Source organism: Rattus norvegicus, chromosome 13 (genome assembly GCF_021556685.1).
Source record: "Rattus norvegicus strain SHRSP/BbbUtx chromosome 13, alternate assembly SHRSP_T2T, whole genome shotgun sequence".
NCBI lineage: Eukaryota > Metazoa > Chordata > Mammalia > Rodentia > Muridae > Rattus > Rattus norvegicus.
Genome location: NC_141546.1, coordinates 81,976,081 through 81,991,615, shown reverse-complemented (window position 1 = coordinate 81,991,615; position 15,535 = coordinate 81,976,081). Strand labels below are relative to the sequence as shown.

At 46.3% G+C, this 15,535-nt stretch overlaps 1 pseudogene; it reads left to right on the top strand.

The window, feature by feature from the left end:
- The first annotated feature begins 1,559 nt into the window (after positions 1-1,559).
- Positions 1,560-13,031, top strand: LOC148001744 (large ribosomal subunit protein eL8 pseudogene; annotated as a pseudogene).
- Positions 13,032-15,535: the final 2,504 nt, after the last annotated feature.

The following is a 15,535-nucleotide window of genomic DNA, read 5'->3' as shown; positions in this document are numbered from 1 at the left end:
GCCAAGCCAGCTCTCAGCTCCAGGCTAAGCAAAGATCATTTGTTATAACATCATCATCATGATCACCTATGTCACACCATCACCCTCATCCTCATCCTCATCATCTTATCGTGTGTGTGTGTGTGTGTGTGTGTGTGTGTGTGTGTGTATGGGGGGGTCATGTGTGCCATAGCACTCATGTGGAGGACAGGAGATAACTTTGTAGAGTCAGGCCCTCAGGCCCTCTCCTTTCACCCTTACATGGGATCTGGGGATCCAACCAGGTTTTCAAGTATATGAAGGAAGTGTGCTTACCCTCTGAGACACCTTGCTGTCTCAGCAAGGGTAGTTTTTCTGTGCTGTTTCACAGGAGAACAGAGGGATTGAGGTGATCACTCATAATGTGTACTATCTCATGATACTGTGTACCATCTCATGATACTGTGTACCATCTCATGATACTGTGTACCATCTCACGATACTGTGTACCATCTCATGATACTACTCTGTACATCTCATGATACTGTGTATCATCACATGATACTGTGTACCATCTCATGATACTGTGTACCATCTCATGAACTGTGTACCATCTCATGATACTGTGTACCATCTCATGAACTGTGTACCATCTCATGATACTACTCTGTACATCTCATGATACGGTGTATCATCACATGGTACTGTGTACCATCTCATGAACTGTGTACCATCTCATGATACTGTGTACCATTTCATGATACTACTCTGTACATCTCATGATACTGTGTATCATCACATGATACTGTGTACCATCTCATGATACTGTGTACCATCTCATGAACTGTGTACCATCTCATGATACTGTGTACCATCTCATGATACTACTCTGTACATCTCATGAACTGTGTACCATCTCATGATACTGTGTACCATCTCATGAACTGTGTACCATCTCATGATACTACTCTGTACATCTCATGATACTGTGTATCATCACATGATACTGTGTACCATCTCATGAACTGTGTACCATCTCATGATACTGTGTACCATCTCATGATACTGTGTACCATCTCATGAACTGTGTACCATCTCATGATACTACTCTGTACATCTCATGATACTGTGTATCATCACATGATACTGTGTACCATCTCATGAACTGTGTACCATCTCATGATACTGTGTACCATCTCATGATACTGTGTACCATCTCATGATACTACTCTGTACATCTCATGATACTGTGTATCATCACATGATACTGTGTACCATCTCATGAACTGTGTACCATCTCATGATACTGTGTACCATCTCATGAACTGTGTACCATCTCATGATACTGTGTACCATCTCATGATACTACTCTGTACATCTCATGATACGGTGTATCATCACATGGTACTGTGTACCATCTCATGATACTGTGTACCATCTCATGATACTACTGTGTACCATCACATGATACTGTTTACCATCTCAGGGCCCCTCTGGAGTTGTGATGGAAAACAGATGATTTTGTTTGGTAGTTTTGACACCGAGTGGCTCTATAGGCAACAGAATATGGAGGCAGTAGTCAACAATGTTATGTCGTCAACATGAGGGAAGGACTGCTCGTCACATTTAGATGTGAATCTATGAGGATAGAGATGAGCTCTGGGGATAAATACCACACCAGGCATGGTATTACATACTTCAGTCTCACCATTTAAGAGTAGTCTCCCAACCTTCCTAATGCTGCAACCCTTTAGTACAGTTCTTCATATTATGGTGGCCTCCAACCATAAAGTTATTTTTGTTGCTACTTCATAACTGTAGGTTTGCTATGAATTGTAAATATCTTATATGCAGGATATCTGATATGCACCACCCCCAAAAGGGTTGAAACCCACAGCTTGAGAAACATGACTTGGGTGGAAGAAGCAGGAAGATCATAGGTCAGGCTCGTTCTTGAGTACCAAATGAGTCTGTGGCCAGCCTGGGTATCTGAAACAAGCAAACAAACAAGCAAGACACAAAACCAAACCAGCAAACAAAAGTGGTTCCATCTCAACATGGGACCAAGGTTCCAGGAGGGAGCAATCTGCAGGTTGCAGTTAGTCCTCTCTCCCTGAATTCTGCCATCTCTCCAGGGATCAAACATCACAGGGTAGCCATGACAGTTGTTACCTGGAACTCAACGACTCCATGTTGGGTGTTTCAGACTGAGGAGTCCTAGCCTTGCACTCAGCAGCAGAAGCAGTAGGGTGAAGCTTCCGGGGTCTTGATCTTCATCACTAGTATAGTGGTTCTCAAAGTATGCCAGGGATCAGGAGCAGACTTGTCACCCACTCACATTCAACAGCTGCAGACTCCGGCTTCTCATCAGAGTCTCTGCATCAGAACCTGCTGGGTGAGGGCCCTGAGTTTGAGCTTTGAATCCTCCAGGTAAGGCTGGGGAGTGGGAACCACTGATCGACAGGAGGTTTCTCACCCTCAGTGCTACTGACACTTCGGATTTGGATGAGTCTTGATTCTGAGCAGCCATCCTGTGCACCATTGACTGTTTAACAGCATCTCAGGCCTCCCTCCAACAGCTGTCAGCAGTGTCTTCCTTCCATCTGAGACAGCCATCCAATCATTGCCAAATATCCTCTGTGGAACAAAAATTGTCCGTTTCAGAACTATTAGTCTAGGCACCACTTCCTTCTAAAACAGTCTACTATGGTCTAGTAGGGGCAGGGAGCTTTGGAATGACTCTTGGGGCCTGGCCCAAATTTAATGAGTTCCAAAACTGCACCTTTAGCAAGGTCCTTTTGGTGATTCCAAAATTAGATTCAAAAGGCTGGGATGTAAACCAAGTTCTGCCTGGGAAGGAGGCAGGGACTTGCCCAGGCTCCTATCTCCTCATTTTTGAGCCATGCAGGTGCAAATCTTGGTGTTTATTGGTGGTTATTTTGGGAACAAAAGGTTGCTTGTCTAGATCGTAGGTTGGAGAATTTTGGGATCCCTTTGAGGTAAGAGATCAGGGAGAAGGTGCAGAAGTCAGAGTTCTCACACTCCATGGGAAAGTGTGTGGTGTTTGGAGGAGAGCTGCTGAGTTACTTTGTAGACATTTCCTCTTTTATTTGAAGTTTTTCTCTCCCCTCTCAATCACATACAACTATGTATGTATGTATGTATGTATGTATGTATGTATGTATGAATGTATGTATGTATGAATGTATGTATTGGTGTGTGTGTGTGTGTGTGTGTGTGTGTGTGTGTGTGTGTGTGTGTGTGGCATTTGTAGAGAGTAGAAGACAACTCCCAGGAGTCAGTTCTCTCCTTCCACCATGTGAGTCCTGGAAATTGAACTCAGGCCCTCAGGCTTGCCAGCAGGCACCTTTACCCACCAAGTCACCTTCCTGTTCCTCAAGTGCTGTACTCTTGAATAAGGTGGGATTTGAGCTTTTGAAAAGATGCTCATGAAGAGTTCATAGCTCTCTACTCACAGCAGAGACTGATCTTCATGTTTGCCTCCCAGGAAATGGTTACTTTTTTTTTTTTTTTTTTTTTTTTGAAAACAGAATGCTCAGCGAGCCCGCCCTTGTTGGGACAGGCAGCAGAGCGATTCAGCTTTGCTTTGTGGAACACAGAGTGAATCTTGCCCAGTGAAGTACATTTGAACTGTCCCAGTGCCTTCTGTTCAGTCTCCCATGCCCGATCCACACCAACCGGGCACTATTAGAGCCGAGATTTATGCAAAGCCCACTTCCCTTTACTAATGGGAATGACAGGTAGAGCCCTTCTCTAATGGGCAGCTGACCGCTCAGCACTTTTCCTTTTACGGTTCCCATTTCTGATCATTACACCACCCTAATTAGTCAGCTTGACAGCAGGCTCCTGGAGAACAAAGACTGCAGCCGTAGGTGCCAGGGTAAAGGCAACAAGAAAGAGGTGGAACCTGGAAGGAGAGGAACTCAGCATGGTCTATTTTGACCGAGGACTCTTTAGATGCCTTGTCAGAATGTTAACCTGGGCCAGACATCATCTGCCTGGGACATTCTTTAGAGCAGTTGTTATTATGGATGGACCCCTAATTATTCCTATAATGGTTAGCTTATATAAATAACTGCTTCTCAAAACACCCTGCATGACAGGCGGACAAACTCCTCCTATCTGCCTGCCAGTCCTCACCACTTCTTTGTTTGAACAAATGCCACTGAGTTAGGTAGCAAAGATGTGGGTGAAGTGCGAATGCTGTATATGGTGGTCTTTGTTATCCACTGCTACTGTAATAAATTGCCCCCAAACTTAGTAGCTGAAGGTCATGGGGATTTATGAGCTTATGGACTGGAGGTCAGGAGTCTGGAATGGGGCTTATATTCATCACCGCTGTGGTAAGAATACCAGTCAAGAAGCAACTTAAAGGAGAAAGGGCTTAGCGCAGCCTGCAGTGCAAGAGGATACAGCTCGCGATGGGGCAGGAGCAGGAGGTAACCGGTCCCATTGCGTCTGCCATCAGGGAGCAGGGAGAAATGAATGCTGGGATGTGTGTTTCCCTTTTATTCAGTGTGGGACCCCAGCCTATTAAATGATGGACTCTGGTCATCCCACCTAAATGAACCTAATCTAGACGGTCCCTCACAGATACGCCTAGAGGTTTACTTTCTAGGGCAAGTTGACAGCATTGCAATCACAGGGCCTAAGAAGCTGAAACCAAGATGTTGACAGGGCTGCGTTTCTTCTGAAGGATTCAGGAAGAATTAGTTTCCCACTTTCTCTTGCGTCCAGAGGCTGCCAGCATCCCTTGGCCCCTGCTCCCTTCTTCCATATTTAGGGTGCATGACTCTTTCTAACCTCTGCTACCGTCAAACCTCTCTCTTTTCCATTTGCTCCCCCCTCCGTCACCCTTCCTCCTCATGCATTCCTCTTCCTCCTTCTGTCTCCTATTCTTTTCCCTTCCTCCCCCTCTGTTCTGAGACAGAGTCTTGCTGTGTTTCTTAGACTGGGCTAGAACTTACTATGTAGACCAGGCTATCCCACACTTTCTGTTATCCTCCTGGCTTAGCTTTCTATGTGTTGGGATTACAAACTACTACCACAGCGGTTCATAACACCCTGTGACTTTGGTGTGTCTGCCTGCTTTTTCATACTCCTCTGTGATCATATTGTTCTAAGCAGTGAATCCAGAACAGTCGCCCATCTCAGGATCTCTAATCACATTGGCAAAGCCCCTTCATGCACAGTTTAACCTATGGAACTTAATACACCCCAAGCCTTAGGATGTGGGCATATTTTGGAGGGAAGGTCACTGGCTTACCACATTTAATTTACTCTTTGGATAAATGCAAATAACAGCAACACCTACTTAAGTGCTAATTCTGAGTACTAAATTAGATGCCATATATCCCTTGTGCTGTACCCAGCCCTCAGTACCTTGTCACAATTGATATGTTCAGTTACTCTATTATGGCCACTCTGGTGTTAGCTTCCTCAGCCAGCCATTTGGGATGGGGAGAGATCAGAATTAGCCCTGGTTTGTGCTGACTTTTGGGAAGAGAGACTGGGATGGTTGAGAATAAGAGAGCTGGACCAGACAGATACAACAAAGTTCAGCCTATCAGGTTTAGGGTGACATCAGCAGAGAAAATGAATGTGCAGAGGGAAGTGGCATCTAGAGACAGCATCGGGGAGGTGGCCATGAAGGGCATCGTTTATTTAACTATAGCCTTTAACGCTTCCCCTGAAGGCTCCGTAGTCCCGATCCTACATGTAGTGATGGCTCGTCTCAGATGCCTCTGCAGGTGTCACCTCTCTTGACTGCCTTTGCTTCTCTTGCCCATAGCTGTTCCTTCAAGGGGCAGCTTCACAGCCACTTCCCAGGGTGACTGCACCCACTATTTGGTGACGTTTGGTGACTGACATCTCCTCACCTCCAGCATCACTGCAGCAGCCCTGCAGCCCCCGGTCTGGTTCTTCCACTAGCTCACGAAACTCTCCACTCTTTTCTTTGCCAATGCTAGGGATGAAACTAAAGCCTTGCTGAGCGATGTGTCTGGCCCTGCTCATTTGCTGTTCTGTTTCCACAGGGGGCTTCCCTCTGCTCATGTCTGTAACACCCAGGATGTCCTGTTCCCATTCCTAACGCATAGATGAGTCAACAGTTAACCTTGGTTTCAGATCTGCTAATTCATCTGTAACAAGTCTTGGTGCTTTGTGCTAATAAAAATATAAGAAAATGATGTGAGTGTTGAGGCAGGGTCGATCCCATTTCTACCCTCAAGGAGCCCATGACCTTGGAAGTACCTCAACTCTTCGCACTTTATTTCCTTTACTTTCATTTCCCCATATTGTTGGTTATTCATGGAGAGGGCTGGGTAGCCACAGAGATTTGTCTGAGCCCTTTCGGCCTTCTTATCCTTGTGTTAACCTACTAGTATCCAGGCTTCCATTCTCAGGCCAGTGCACTGTCCTCAATCCTGTGGTTTAGACATCGAAGTGGAACGGACATCATATGTGAGTCCTGGCACTCACCAGAGAGCAATTTGCTCAGGAGACATTGAGGACAATTAGCAGGACAAGCTGTGGGTCTGCAGTGGCATTTGTCCAATTCCCTGGGCATTGATCAGTCAGTCCCAAGAGCACGATACAGACTGTCTGGGTCTTAGACCAGGAGGCAAGCTCAGGGCTTCATGGGAAACTCACAAAAGACAGAGTAGATTCGGGTTTCCTCGGGTGCTGTCTGATGTGCAAGAGGCGAAGAGCGTGCTCTTTGGTTCTTTCTCTTTAAAAAAATTTTCGAGACAAGGTTTCACTGTCTCTTTTTGTTTTTTTTCTGTTCTTTTCTTTCTTTTTTTGAAGCATCATTCATTCAGGGGACTGTTTATGAGTGCCTAACGTACAAGATGCTGCCAGCAACAAAGTGGCTTATTCCGCCTCTCTCCTCTCAAGAAACTTTTCACACAGCCAAGAAGACAAAAAACAAAACCGATCAGTAGGTGTTCCATGAAGGAAGACGTGAAGTTTCAGTGAGGCATCCTAAAAGTGCAGGGGTGGGGGTGTGTGCAGAGGAAGGCATGGTGTGATTAACATTACAAAAGGGGGACAGTCAGAGGCTGGCTCACAAAGTAGATAATGCCTGATTTTGCCTAGATGATAACACCCTGTGCAGTACACGATAGAATTCAAAACCGAGTCAGGTGAGCTCGTTTGAGACTTGAAGAGGTGCTGAGTTCACTTAGCTGCTGGGAAGGAGAAATTTGTGGTTTTCTGTGGTTTTCTTTTTTTTGCCATGAGACCGGCATGCTGTATCTATCTGTACATTAACAAAATATTATCAGACAAGAAGGAGTGTATTTTCACCTCATGTTGAGATGAAACCAAGAGGGCGTATCATAGGAAAGAAAGGGCTACAGGGTCTCATCCCTCACTTTGTGAGGGAAAAGGAAGCCTCCCCCGCCCCCAAGCTTCCTTATCTCTGTTTCTCAGTCTTCACGGAGTCCCTAGGCTGGTGGAGTGCAGAGGTGTGTGACAAAGCGCTGTTTCCCCAAGTCGCTCAGCTGCCAGGTGCACCTGGCTCAGGAAAAACAACCACATGGAGAAGTTTGTTACTCACAGTACCTGCTAGGTAGGGTAGCCAGCAGTACATAGGTGTGTGTATGGGAGACACACAGAGACAGAGAGACAGAGACAGAGATCCAGAGATATGCCCATTGAGACAGAGAGAGAGATTGAGATTAAAAAGTACCCAGTTGCTTAGTGGTGTGTCTGTCTGGAATATAACCTGGAAATATGTTCAGGAAGAGAAGACTTTAATCCTTAATCTTTTTTGATCACAGTTGATAAGGACGTGGTGGAGACTCTGGGAAGCCAGAGTAAGTGATGGGCTGGTTAGAATAAAAACAAAACAGACAGGAACCCAATCGTGCTTCACAATGAGCAACCCCTGAGATGGTAACCGTGCTTAGGTACTCACAGCATCTGCATTTTCTTCTTCACATGCTGCTTGTCATGAGAGAAAACGAAGCCAAGACTGAGAAGGAATGGAGTAGCGGTGGCGATGCTTCGAACTGGGAAGAAGAAAGCTAACACCCATCAACCGTTAGGTCCCAAGGGTCTCTGGGACATGCTTCATACTTTCTGGTTTTCCCAGGAGCTGAACGTGATTTCCCCAAACTGGTCAACACTGGTTGTGACAGAGAGTGCTTAGAAACTTAGGAGACACTGATGAAGTATAACCAGACTTCCCTTAGACATGGAGCCTGAGGTAAAATTGATAAGTTTATGCTCTCTTGGAATGCAACGGTGGAACCCCAGGACTATGGGTATTTGGAGAGAAAGAACTGAGGCAGGGGTCAGAGAGCAAACACCGGAGGCCTTGGACCCATCTCTCTTCTTCCTGAGTGCAGATGAAATGTGAGTAGCTACCTCATGTTCCTGCCTCAATGCCTCTCTTACCTCTTACTCTCAATTCTGCGTCAAAAGGAATCTTTTCTTCAGTAAACCCCATCAACATATTAGATACATGTGTTGTGTTACTGTAGTGTAAGGGAAAAAATAGCTATTTTCCCCAAATGTGGGGCATCTCTAAGAGGCTTTGCAGAAATGCTATCTGGTAACAGTGCTCAGAAGAGGAAGGAGGGTGATTGCTGCTTCCTTACCTTCCTCTGTTGGTCAGTGAGAGTTCTCACCCATGGGGCTCTAACTCCCTTGTGCTTCTAGCTTGTGTTACCTGGCTACTCTAGGCAGCTGCTTGTGAAGGCAGGCCGTATGTCATACCATAGGTGATGGAATAAGCTTTGCTAGCCTGCAACAGAGGCTTGGTGGGCTAACCAGTGTGTGTGTGTGTGTGTGTGTGCTCCTTCGAGTTTGTGTCTTTGTGTGTTTGCACACGAGTTTGAAGAGTATAATGGGTCCTCCATAATGGAAGGTGTGAAGTAGGACATCTCACCAGTGACCTATGAGTTCCTCTGCCATCCTGTGACTGGGGACACTGGAAGCAGCTGCAGCAACAGGTCCAGCTAGATGTGCAATTCAAGTGCTACAATGATGTGGTCCTTGCCACACCAATTCCAAAGCTCAATGACTCTTCCCCACTGCCCCCCATCCAGCACCAGGCCTCGTTCCTTATCCCCACAAATTCAGGAGTGCCAGCAGTAGCATCAAACAGCACCCCAGGACCAAGTTCACTGTGGAGTGCATACAAACTGGGTTTTGTATAAACTGATGACATGACTACTCCATGGTATGGTTTGGGGGAAGGTTTTTTCTGTAGGTATGAGGGAGAGAACAGACAGAGGCCTCTGAAAGAGTCCAGAGCAGAAAGAGTAAATAGACTGGACGTGGCTATTTCTGGAGAGAGGCATGAGTGGAAGAGAGGGGGCAGAGGAGGAGGAGGAGGAAGATGAGGAGGAGGAGGAAGAGAGAGAGAGAGAGAGAGAGAGAGAGAGAGAGAGAGAGAGAGAACGAACATGGCTGAACTAGGGTTATAAGGAAACTTAAGTATCTGGGGGAGTGAAGCCCACGAGCTGGGGATGTTTAGAGTGGGAGAGAAGGTCAGAGGAGCCATGGACTCTGGAATGTGTAACAGGCACATGTGATCCTGAGGGAGCCTGGGCTCCAGTGTGCGCTTTGGTGTGCTAATAGGCAGATAACCATGTGTTCTCTCTGCAAGTAGGAAGGGAAGTGGTTCTGTTGGTAGAGAAGAACCAGCTTCCCAAGTTCCTGAGCTATGCTGGCTTTTGTCTAACTGCCTGAATTCAGGGACCTGGAGTGTTCTTTGGATACAAGAACCATGATTTCCCAGAACCAGGAAGAAAAAAGGAAAAACTGGATTGAACGTGCAGATCTGTGGTAGGGCACTCGTCTTGCTCAGTTCCCGGTACTGCACAATGTATGCACACTCCTCACTCAGACTTTTCCTCCTCACTCAAGAAGCTTTTCCCATTTTGTCTTAGAGACAGAGTCTTATGTATCCCAGGCTGGCCCCAAACTTCCTATACAGCCGAGGACGGACTTGAACTTCTGACCCTTCTGCTTCCTCATCCCAAGTGCTAGGACTACAGGCTTGTGCCACCTGGCTTGGTCTATGCGTGGTGAGTACTGAGCCTAGATCCTCACACATGTTAGGTGGGTACTCTACCAACCAACCTACATAGCCAACCCTGCCAAAATGTGAGCTTAGGACCATGGTGTTAGGAAGACCAGAGTCCTCAGAAAGCAAAGCCTGTTGGGGCTGGCTCTCTGTCTCTTGCTTATGGATTATGAACTCCTTGAAGGCTGGTATCATTTCAGGCTTGACCCTGAATTCAGCATCTAGTTCAGAGGGTCCTTTAGAAAAGATTCCTCCCTATCCTCGAAGGCAAACATTTCTGTGTAGAGACCAGCCATGTCTCTAAGTAGTGACTGGAGGGTGGTACCAGTGCCTGGCCTGCTTGTGCTGGGTTGTGATTTACGGGATTTTATAGCCCCGTTTTCAGATGTTCACTGTTTACTGCTCTATTGCTAATAAACACCTTGTCATAAATGATAAACGGGGCAAGTTGTGGGGGATGCGGGAGCCATGTGGAAAGAGCTTTGCTGTTTTGTAGAACACCCACTCCTGACTGTGCATTAGATGGCCCCAAATTTTGTTTTAAAAAACCAGTGTTTATTGTCAGAATGGCTGAAATCTAGGAGAGGCAGATTGCAGAGAATGAGTGTGGGAAATCTCCACTTGGGCTGCAAGGGCTGCTGTCCGAGGTCCTGACCACCCTTCCCCGGTGCTTGGCAAACAGTAAGCAGGAAACGGAGGTCTTTGTGAGGCCAGACTTCCTAAGGTACCAAACAACGGGATGCCTCATTCCCTGGTGGGTAGATTTGTGCCTGGAATGTAAGTTGAAACAAATAGGGAAAGTTTGGCCATTGTGGTGCCACAAAAGTGATTCAGGCATCAGGAGAGGGACTGCCCGGGATACCCATCCAGTGAGGTTCAGTCTCTTGCAACATTCTTTTGGTTCCTCAAGTGTTCCTCCTTTTCCTTCCTCCTTCAAATCTCTCCATCTTTGATTTGAGCTCCCAACGTTTCCCCCTTCTCCTGTCCCATATCCAACCTTCATACCTAATCTGAAGTGGAGGACTGAGTCCGGGGCAGGGCCACAAAGGCTGCTTCCCAGGAAAGTGAGACGCTTCAAAGTGACTGACAACTGGGGAGAGGCCAGCTTGAGCTTGCTAGCTTTGGAGCCACTAGATGCAAGGCAGCTGGGGAGTTGCTTGTTGCCCAAGATGCTGTCATCTCAAGAGTAATGAGGAAAATGGAGAGAGATGTCAGTCGACTCAGTTCCTTGAATTCGGGGTTTCATCTGAAAGCGGGAGAAGATGTATTTATTCTGACGCTACTGTCCAAAAGGAGAGGAGAAAGTTCATGGTCTCTTTGCTTCAAGTATCAGGAGAGTGCAGTGCTCCTGAGTGTCCATCGGGTTGTAAAGTCAAGCTTGAGGGCCCAGATTATTATTATTATTTTTTAATTCTTTCTACCTCAGGAAAACAGCAATAACTTCCAGTTAGGGTCAGCCCACTTCTGGGGGGCATGTAACAGTGTTCTAGTTTTCTTCTAGCTTAGAGGGAATTGTGACATGTGGTAGAAGGTTAGAGGGCAAGGGAATCTAAAAAACAAAAGCCATTATTCCCACTGTTAAAATATTGTTCCCACGGCTCTAATTATTGTAGGTTCTACTGGGTCAAACGTTTTCTTATTTTGGAATTTAAGCATTTCCTGGAAGAGCTAAGGCCCACACTTAAGTACAGGGTTCTTAGCATGTTTTCAGGAGAGCCTCTGAGCCTCTGAGGCCCCTTCCCAGTGGTGGTGGTGGTAGTGGTGGTGGTGGGGGAGGTGGCAGCAGCCTACAGCCTCCCCTCCCTCTAGCACCAAGACTACTGAGATGCTAATGAGCCCTAGGTCCTGCCTACATCCCAGTTGTGGTCTGGAATTTCCACTGCTCTGAGACAAAACTTGGGCCACACAGTGGTGACAAAGCATCAGGAGGGAGAGGTAGGTGGATCTCTGTGAGATTGAGGTCTGCCTGGTCTACAGAGTGAGTTTCAGGACAGCTAGGGCTACACAGACAAACCAAACCAAACCAACCAACCACCCAACCAGCCAGCCAGCCAGCCAGCCAACCAACCAACCAACCAACCAACCAACCAACCAACCAAACAAACAAACAAACAAACAAAAAGACAGTTACAAGGTGGCAGTGGCTCCTTGACTTCATCTCTTTGTACTTTGGTAGCATTACATAAGAACATAGACTTTAGTTCTCTCCTCCAGTTGCAAAAGATGCCCAAAGGAAATAAGGCCAAGTTGGCCCTACCTCCACCATCATGAAGAAACAGGAAGCCAGAAAGGTGGTCAATCCTTTCTTTAAGAAAATGCCCAAGAACATCTGCATCAGACAGGACATCCAGCCCAAAAGAGACCTCACACATTTCGTCAAACGGCCCTGCTACATCAGGCTGCAGCAGCAAAGAGACATCCTCTATAAGCGGCTCACAGTACCTCCTGCCATCAACCAGTTCCCCCAGGCCCTGGACAGGCAAACAGCGACTCAGCTGCTTAAGCTTGCCCACAAGTACAGGCCAGAGACAAAGCAGGAGAAGAAGCAAAGGCTGCTGGCCCGTGCGCTGAGAAGAAAGCTGCTGGCAAAGGGGACGTCCCAACTAAGAGACCGCCTGTCCTCTGAGCAGGGGTCAATACAGTCACCACCTTGGTGGAGAACAAGAAGGCTCAGCTGGTGGTGATTGCCCATGATGTAGACCTCATTGAGCTGGTGGCTTTCCTGTCTGCCCTGTGTCGAAAGATGGGGGTGCCCTTCTGCATCACCAAGGGAAAGGCCAGGCTGGGGCGCCTGGTCCACAGGAAGACGTGCACCACTGTTGCCTTCACACAGGTTAACTCGGAAGACAAGGGTGCTCTGGCTAAGCTGGTGAAGCTATAAGGACCAATTACAATGATAGATAAATGAGATTTGCCACCACTGGGGAGTCAATGTCCTGGGTCCTAAGCCTGTGGCTCTCATTACCAAGTGGAAAAGGCAAAGGCTAAAGAACTCACCACTAAACTGGGTTAAATGTTTACTGTTAAGTTTTCTGTACATAAATATGACAAGATTGAAGAAAAGAACATAGACTTTATAAGTATGAACTCGCCCCCATCTCATCTTCCCAGCTTAAGAGCTAGGAAAGTTAGTGTCTTCGGAAAGGTGTCTTTCTACCGTGCTTTGAGACCTGCCCAGCGGTGAGCAGGGGCCATGCCATACAGCCAAGCCTGGTGTCAAGGGTTAGATTCTCAGGAAAAGTAATCTGGCTCATTACCAGAGAGGACAATCTTCTTTCCAGACTGATACTTCTTATTTATGTTTCTTGTCCTATTGAATTGTCTAGAACATCATAAACAAAGCCATAAAACATAATGGAAATGGCAGGCATCTTTCCTTTAGGCCTCTAACCCTTGACAGCCAAAAATAATATCGGTGGGAAACACGATCTCTTTATCATGTTGAGAAGCAAGCTGTCTATTTTCACATTTAAAAATGTTGTTTACTTGGAATGCATTTGAATTTTATTAAATGCCTATACTTCCCTACTGAGATAACCATGTGCTTTTGTCATTTCAAAATTGTGATAAGATATATCCATGAATTTCTTAGTGTTGGCTTAGTCTTATATTTATGGGGTAAACCTTGCTTCATCTCCTAAGATTAATTTTTTTTTTTTGATTCTTTTTTTCGGAGCTGGGGACCGAACCCAGGGCCTTGCGCTTCCTAGGTAAGCGCTCTACCACTGAGCTAAATCCCCAGCCCCCTAAGATTAATTTTTAATGTACCGAGTCCCATTCATAATATTTTAACGTACCCTCCTGTTTTCACTCTTCCCATCTGAACTCTACATAACAGCTAGGATCACCCTTCTAAAACACAAATCAGGTTATGTCACCCCTCTGCTTAATTCATGTCCAATGCTGTGGGGAGCAGAGATGGACAGGTTCCAGAGGCTCCCTGGCCAGCCCAACTTGCTGAAGCAGTGACTTTCAGGTTCAGGGAGAGACCTTGTCTGAAAACGGTGGTGGGGATGGAGGAAGGTAATGGACATCTCCCTCCGTTCTCCACAAGCACACACAGGTAAGTGCTCCTGCACACACATGTGCACACACTCACATGGCCTCTACACACACTCAGGACTTACCAACACCTAGGGTTAACTTAATGCATCCTTTTGTTTTTGTATGTATATGTGTATACGGTGTGCATGTATGTGTTTGTTCTCATGTGTGTGTGTGTGTGTGTGTACATGTGTGTGTGTGTGTGTGTGTGTGTGTGTGTGTAGGCCATAGGTGAATATCAGTATTTTATTTTTTATTATATTCCACCTTATATATCAAGACAGGGTCTCTCACTTTGAGCTCAAAGCTTGCCAGCTTGTTCTAATGAACCCATGCCTCCATGTCCTGAGTGTTGGGGTAATAGGCAGGCCATCTTGTCCACATGGCATTTATGTGGATGCTGAGGACAGAACTTAGACTTTTCTGATACAGACTTTATCACTGGGGCATCTCTCTGGTCTATCTTATTACATTTCTCTGTGTGCTGATTTTTTCCCCCTCTTCCTATAATGTAGATGCCTCTTGGTCATCTTCTCACGGTTTTTTTTTTTTTTTTTTTTTTTTGTCTCTGGCACTAGCTCACACAGCTTGGCCTCTCACAGTAAAAGGGGGACCTTAGAGAGTAGTGTGAAACCTGTCCCTACCTAGGGAATACACTGCAGAGCCTTCTGAGAGCTGGTGTGACTGTGGAGTGGTTCTTTCCAGTCTTTGCCTATGACCTCATCTTTACTGTTCTGGAAGGATGATCATGGCCATGGGAGGTCCAGCGACGGTTGGGACAAGAGGGAGAAGACATTCGGTAAGCTGCAAAGTCTCCTGACACATAAGAGGGGCAGATGTCTGACTCCATCTCTGTGCTATGGAAGGAAGTTCTGGACATTGGTAGCTAAACTCCCCAGAGTGACAAGGTCCATATTGTATGCTCTTAGCTCAGAGTGGAGATTCCTGTTCTGACATGCAGATGTGCCTTGGCGTCCATCTGCAAGGGAATATAGCTCCAGGATTTTCCACCGATACTCAAGCCCACAGATGCTTAAGTCCCTCCCATAAAAGGGCATCGTATTTGGATAGAATCTATGCATATCCCTTTATATACTCAAAGCATCTCTAGATTACTTAGAATACCCAAGATAATATAAATATGCTATAATAATAAATTACACGGTATTGCTTAGGCAGTGAAAAGTCCATACATATGTAATGGAGAAACGGTTCCTTCTCCCTACTTTCTGTCAGTGGCTGGCTGGATTCAGAGACACAGAACCTGGGTATGTGGAGAGTTGACATTTCCTTGTCTCTCCTGTGTGCCACAGTTTCTAGTCCTGTTGGTGTAATAGTAAACCCTGGCAGAATGACTCAGTGAAGGAAGCTCACCATTCAAGGTACAGTCCACCATGTCAGGGAAGTCAAGACAGCATGAGCTTAAAGAAAGTAGCCGTACCATACCCATAATTAAGACGCAGGGAGGAATGA